General features: G+C 33.9%; 1 long non-coding RNA gene across 1 annotated transcript; it reads right to left on the minus strand.

Annotated features, from left to right (window-relative positions):
• Positions 1 to 223: 223 nt before the first annotated feature.
• On the minus strand, positions 224 to 7,413 carry LOC112625012. Its single transcript, XR_003119506.1, has 2 exons — positions 7,231 to 7,413; positions 224 to 2,370 (listed from the first exon to the last, which is right to left on the minus strand). It is a non-coding gene; the product is annotated as an uncharacterized LOC112625012 (long non-coding RNA).
• Between the last annotated feature and the right edge of the window lie 304 nt (positions 7,414 to 7,717).

Raw genomic sequence — 7,717 nt, forward strand, 5'->3', positions numbered from 1 at the left:
TCACAAATCTTAAAAATGACTTTCATCGAAACTCCCAGTATGCTCAGACATTGCCCAGGTACAGACTGAGAAAATACGGCCTGAGTGCAAAGACAGTCATAGGACCAGAAAAACAGTAGCTGGAGCTTCCTGTCATCCATGCTCACTGAAGCAAGAGTTGTGAGTGATGACCACATATATCAAATGTTTCTATGAAACAAACAAACAAACAAAAAAACCCAACCAAGTGAAACTCCAAAATGATAACCTTTAATGCTTATTAGATGACATAAGTGTTAGATTGGATATTTTATTTAATATTTAATCATTATATATGCACATATTTATTGGCATGTGAGCTTAATTTCTGTTTTTAAATTCAGAATGCTTCAATAATAACATTGCATTTTATGTAATTCTGATTTTCTTTTTTAAAATCAGCTCAAAAGGAGAAGCTAAAATATTCAGCTTTAATTTCACCAGTAGATTTTTAATGTTTTGTAATCATAATGTTTAATTTGTTCTGTTCTTAGAACTTTAATTATGAAGCTAAATTGTACTAATACCCATTAGGTACTTCTTAATTGAAGGCACATCATATGTCTGATGTGGCAGTACTAATTGGTGTAATTAAATTCTAATATGCTTCAGTAGCCTAATTTTTAAAAGTGAATAAAAAGCTGATAGAAATAAGTCAGTTCTTGAAGCTGCATAGTTGTATAATACATACACGTGTTTGCATTTGTAACATGAACATTTATTCAGAACAGACAACTCATTAATTTATTTCAAAATAATTTCACCTGATAACTTGAAATAGAGAATAAAACAAATCGGTCAGGTAAATATACATGTGACTTAAAAAGAAACAGCCGTATAGTTTAGCCACAAGGACAATGTTTTTCTCTTTTACAAATTCTTAGTTAGGTCAAATTCTCCGAAAGTCACTACATATCTTTACTGTGATGTGTTTTGGGTGAAGTTACAACCTATTTGCAAATCATATCACTGGTTTGTCCGAGCAGAGGTAGATCAGAGGTAAGCTTCTGTGCTGCTAAAACAGTCTCCTAAAAATAGCGAGAAAATAATTTTTACATGTTCAAAAATACTCATTTATTTATATTCCTAAATTTTCTTTTATTCAATATAGCATAGATAATTTAAAAATAAGTAGAATATTTTATTATATATATTTTATTTTTATACTTCTAGTTAAATTAATAGTGGAACATTATATATCTATTAAATGTTTTAAATTACATGAAATTAAAATATCAAAGTTAATTATGTTATAATTTTTAAATTTCAGAAACCTTCTTTAAAATTCTTACTGTTTTATTTAAAAAAATCATATAGAAATTGTGTTCAGATATAAACTGTGACTCTGAGCACAAATCCCAATGCTATTGCCAATTTAATTCCAATTTTTGTGTTCACAAACAAAATGTAGTTTGTCTTTTATTGAGTTTTAGAAATCTGTAAGATTTACGTATTTGGATATACATTCAGGTCTAGCTTCATGTTCCTGTGACCTGTGTGGTCACACAAGGACCCATGCACATAACGACCTCATACTTGGTCTAATGCCCTGCTGTTGACATCTTGAAGTGCTTAACACTTTGAACGAGGCACAACTTCCATTTCATTTTGCACTGGGCCCTACAAATTACATAGACAGTCATATATGAGTCCATTATTTTCCTACCACCAGACATTTTAATGTACTGAAGAGATAAAAAACTAATGATTAGAAGTTTTAAAAGAATATTTTAAAGAATGTTTGTTTGTTTGTTTGTTAATCCTAGATGTCTCAAGCTTGCCTTCCATTAGATAATGCAGTAAGGAACCCCCAGTTTACAACACAGGGCAGACAAGAAGACAACCAATTCAATGGGATCTATGTCCTGTGCAGTCACCACCAGCTGAGCCTTCTTTTTCTCCACTAAGGTGGTGACAGTGTTAACTCCCGTTAGAAGGAAAGGTGATCTCTTAGTGGGGATGTCGCTTTTGCTTTCTTCTCAGTCCAGGCCAACAGTCTCTGCTGCTTCTCTTGCTGTTTCTCTGGTCTGTACTTGCCAGTCAGCTTACCCCATCGAAGAGCTGTTTGGTGGTCCAAGGCCCTGGTGAGCTGGTTAACTACAGAAGGCACTTTCAGCAGCTTATAGAGGATGGCTCTCTGCTGCTGCAACCTAGTATAATGGGGCCATTTGACAAAGCAAGTGAGGTCCCTTTTGGGCTGGATGTTCTGTCCAATGCCAAAATGTCCTGTCCAGTGCCAAATTTTTCAAACAGAAGATTCACCACTTTCATGGTCTCCTGCTTTTTCCAGACAGCAAGGGTCAGCGCCACCTTCTTCCCTTTGGCCTTCTTTCCTTTTGGCACCTTGGGTGGCTGGAGAAGAGAATAATATCTTGAGAGAAAAATAAGTTGAAGCCAGAGGTAAAACTGAATATTGGTAATATATTTTTATTTTAGGGTTGCTTTCATTTTAGAAAGTAATTCAGAGTGTTATTTTTTAAAAAAGCATGTAGTAGAGTTCCCTAATACATTTCAAACTTAAAAGTACATTTAATTTCATAAGAGAAGTGAAATGTTTCATGAACATATTTTAAAGATAGGAAAACTAGAACATAATTTGGAATAAAACTAATATTTAAAGTAATCTGGAGATAAGACTCATATCTTTTAATAGAACATGCTTTCTAATAAGCTAGTGATTTTTCAAAGTTTTCTAAAACACTTTTCTCAAACCATATTTAACCTAGAAGTAGAAACAAATAAAAGACATAAAATTAGATTAATTTTGTTGTAACACGATTGGCTCCAAAGATTATAGTTAGGAAGTGATTACATTAAGCTGTACATATGCAGCATTCTAGCAAATTTCAATGCAGTAGACAAAATCTATAAATAATGTGAAATGCATATTAACGTGTTAAGCATAAGATGCATTCATTGTCTTCAACAGAATAGTTTCGTATTAATTTTTTAAATGTAATACAATTTGACTTTAAAAACTGAAATATCATATTTCATTAAGAAAAAAAATTATAAGTATTGCAAAAAGATGAGGAAAATACCTATAATAATAACTTGCAACTATAACAATTTTGTTTTATATACTACTGGTTAGCTTTCCATATGTCCAAGCATTACAGGACTTTTTATTAAACCTAATCCTCACAAGAACATTGCTTTAAGTGATATTCCAGAGTGGTCGTCCTTTAAGCCATTAGAACAATTTGTGAAATCACTAAAAATACTAGGGAAAATATTCAAAAAATGACAATTGTGCCATTATTCCTCCTCCTCAAAGAGACTATCATAACTAAAACTCTATGCCTCATGTTCCTGTTTATTTCTGTCACTTTCAAGTCTCAGAGGTATTATCAGACTTTCATCATTATATGACTCTGTTTTTCCAACAGAATCAATCATCTATCCCTTATCTAACATCCTGATAGATCTTGAAGACTTATGTTCTGATTAGCAAATTCTTTTTCATTTTTAATAAAAACTTGAACTCCTGATGTGTCTGGAAAATATAACCCCTTCAATAGCCCTTTCAATGTGTTGCTACTTTTTTGCTCACCCCATCTTCACCTGCCTAATAATGAGGAGGCTGGGTACATACAATTTCAGTTAATTTGTAGTTATCAGTCTATTATAGTTCTTTCCTTCTGAAAACCAACAAATAAATAAACCAATAAGCATCACCAATAAACTTTGCCAGTTTATGGTTCATAATGTTGGTCTACACCAAGTTTTCCATTTAACTGCTTTTTCAGACCTTTTTTTGGTCTCTTTCTCCTTTATGACAACTTTTGCTTTTGGCTTTCAAAGACATTCTCTCCATTATAAACTCTGTCATTATTCTCTATTGTGCTTACCTCAAACTGGCAACTCTTTCAAATCTTACCTGTCAGTTTCTTGACCACCATGCATGTTAATAACATTTCTTCTCTATTTTAGACAGCAAATATTTCTCAATATTAAAAAAAATTAAAATATTCTACTCTCTGGTCCTCTCTACCTCCCATTTCATCCAATATCACTTGTTCAAGACCTGAACTCATACAGGTTTTTGACCTCTTGAAGACTGTCACTCTATGTACTCTACTCTCTTCTCTGTCCTCCATAGCCTTCTCATTGCTTATCTTCCCTACTTGTCCGGGAAATGATGACGTGTTTCATCACTATAATTAATCTCTTTCAAATGGCCTTTATGCCAAATTATTTTATTATATGCTGTTTCCATGCCATGCCTTGTTTTCCAAACTTACCACAGAACAAATTTTGTAATTAGTTTTCCATTACTGAATTAGTACCAATCTCTGTCTTAAAAAACAAATAGAGTAAAAAATGATAATGAGTTTATTTTTTCTTATAATACTATCACTGGTGCACTTTTAGAATAAATTGATCTTAAGATGATATAAGCATTTCTCTGAATGATCTTCAAATTCATTGATTGTTTTGTGATTTCAATTTTCTTATTTATTGTTCCTGTTGCAATTTTTTCAGATTTTATAATTATATTAACTCAGAACACATACCTCTTATCACACATATTTTTTTCATATAGTTTATCTAAATCTCATAGAAAAGGGCTCAATTGCATTTTCTCTTATTAGACTCCTGATTTCAAATAATATATTATTTATGAGTATTTTTCTGTGCTGTAGTTATTCATTCTTACAGATATGTAACATAATTCCTTTTTCAAAGGTAAAAATTGAGCTATCTTTTGTTGAGGATTTGTTGATCTCTGTCTAAAGTTTCAAAAATAAAGAACTTTAAAAGCAAAATGTAAATTCTTTTCAAGTTTTAGTAAAATTACTTCAAACATAGTAGCTTAAACCGTACAGATTTATTATGTTACAGTTCTGTAAGTCAGAAATCTGACTTGATCACACCATGGTAAAAAACAACATATTGCCAGGGTTGTTTTTTCTAGGGGGTGCATGGGAAGAGTTTGTTTCCTTTGGTTTTACACAGCCCAGAGGCTGCTTGCATTCTTTTACTCAGAGTCCCCTCCCCCAGTCTTAAAGTAAGGAATGGAGTCAGGGTAACTATGGTTAGCAATATTGTATTGTATATTTCAAAATAGCTAGAAGAGAGGATTTTGAGTGCTCTCACCATAAAGATATCAAAGATGTATGAAGTGAATATTATGTTGAATATCCTGATTCAATATTTAAACAATACATACACGTGTTGAAATATCACACTGTATCTCATAAATATGTACAATTATTATGTGTCATAAAACAATATTTAAATTGTTTTAAAAGGCCAGCAATGGCAGTTTATGAGCTCCCATCTCATCACTCTAACTTCTTCTGCTTCCTTCTTCCACTTGTAAATGTCCTTCTGATTATTTTGGTCCCATCAGGATAATCCAGAATAACTTTCTTATCTTAATATCAACTGATCAACAACCTTAATTCAGTCTACAATTTCAAATTTCCTTTGCCATGCAACTAACATATTCACAAATTCTGGGGACTAGACTGTGGATACCCGTTGCATTAGTTTGTTCTCACACTAATAAAGACACAGTTGAAACTGGGTAATTTATAAAAGAAAGAAGTTTAATTGACTTACAATTCCACATGTTTGGGGAGGCCTCAAAATCATGGTGGAAAGTGAATGAGAAGCAATGTCACATTCCATGTGGTGGCAGGCAAGACAGCTTGTGCAGGGGAACTCCCATTTATAAACCTACCAGATCTCATGAAACTTATTCACTACCACAAGAACAGCATGGGATAAACCATCCCCATGATTAAATTATCTCTACCTGACCCCATTCTTGACATGTGGGAATTAATACAATTCAAGGTGAGATTTGGGTGGGGACAAAGCCAAATCATATCGTTCATGGAGAGCCATGATTCTGCCAACACAAGTAAGATGTACAAAGCATGGAAGGAGCTACAGCCACAAACAATTGTACCATTGGGAATTTCTAGCAGAATAAATAGCAGTTATTAACTGATAAGTTAACAGATTAAGTAAACCTAAATAATTGCCTTCATTAGCAGCGAGGCTTTTGATGGTTCATGTATCACAAATATTTAAACACAAATACATTCTTCTCATTTATTCCAATAACAAAAGTGGTTTTTTTTGTTTGTTTTGTTTTGTTTTTGAAAGTTTGGTATAAGAGAGAGATGAGCCGATTTGACTACTCTAGGCTAGAGGATATGTAGCTGAGTCTATGGCTGAGTGGAGAAAAAAAAAAAAAAAAAATCACAAGCCCTGTCTGGGTTAACAGAGAGATAAAACTGTTTCTGTTGAGATGTGATGGCCCCCATCACACCAAATTTGGGCTTCTAGCTAGCCTGAGTTCTTCAGATAACTGACCTTCCTTCCTTCCTCCCTCTTATAATAGTCTTTGTATGTTTAGAAGTACCTTGAAATACTGGTAGAAATGTGGCACCAAAGAGAAAGGCTTGCTCACTCCACATCTTGATCTGATCATTTCCTGAACATGATTGTGTGAGACAGACGACTCTTTGCTCTTCTTTGGCTGATCTACAGGAATAACATTGGGAATAAGCAAAGCTCCTTTGGACTCCAGAGGGTGGTGGTCAGGAAGTGGGCCATTGAGAACCTAGGTAGAAATACAGGCCAGATTATTGGAGTAGTTTGGTTTATAATGTTAAAATATTTATACATATGTTATGCGGGCCTCTATTTCCACTCTTGTCTTAGAGATCACACATATTATTGGAGGGCCTAGCAGTGTTTCTGGAGTTTTTGGAACTATGCCTTTTTCAAGATAAACTAAAAAACATTTATGGGTAATTTAATTTTTCCCAGTGTAGATTCCAGTGCCAAATTCCTTTCTCAGACTCTGTTTCTAGTATAACATGTTAATATGTTATCCTGCTTCACTTAGGGATTTTTAGAGAATCTATTCCAGGTTACTTAATTCAACTCCAAGACGTACTTTTCTTTTAAATGCAGTGAATAAAGGTTGAGTTACTTAGTCATTCCTGTTTAATTTAATCCTACTATCATCTGCCAATATGGTACTGATCCTGTTTCCTATTTCTAGATTGTAGCTAGAAATATTCTGTAATATTTATTCTTGACATATGTCTGTTACTTTAGGGAATACATAGGCTATAAATAGTCCCCTTGCCTCTCACAAGTTAGAGAGTCCTTCCCAGAATGCCCTGCTGAAGAGTTGTAGCAGATCACCCTGTTCCTCCTTAACCTCTCTGTGCCTCATATGTTCACCTGTAAAATAGTGATCATAGTAACACCTATCTTGTGATGATGTAGAGAGGATTAAAAAAGCTAATTAGGGGAGACCAGGCATGGTTACTTATGCCTGTAATTCTAACACTTTGGGAATCTGAGGCGGGCAAATCACTTGAAGTCAGGGGTTCAAGACCAGCCTGACCAACATGGTGAAACTCATCTCTACTAAAATAATAATAATAATAATTAACTGGGCATTGAGGCATTTGCCTCTAATCCCAGCTACTTGGTTGGCTGAGGTAGGAGAATCACTTGGACCCAGGAGGTGTGGGTTGCAGTGAGCCAAGATCACACCACTGCACTCCAGCCTGGGCAACAGAGCAAAGTTCTGTCTCAAAAATAAATGAATAAATAAATAAATAAATAAATATAAAGTCAATTAGGGTAGAAATATTTAGAATGGTGTGTTCATAGGTTGTCACCCTCTTGAAGCAATTGTTGGACACTATTTTGAAAATGTTTT

This window comes from Theropithecus gelada, chromosome 5 (genome assembly GCF_003255815.1).
Source record: "Theropithecus gelada isolate Dixy chromosome 5, Tgel_1.0, whole genome shotgun sequence".
Lineage (NCBI taxonomy): Eukaryota > Metazoa > Chordata > Mammalia > Primates > Cercopithecidae > Theropithecus > Theropithecus gelada.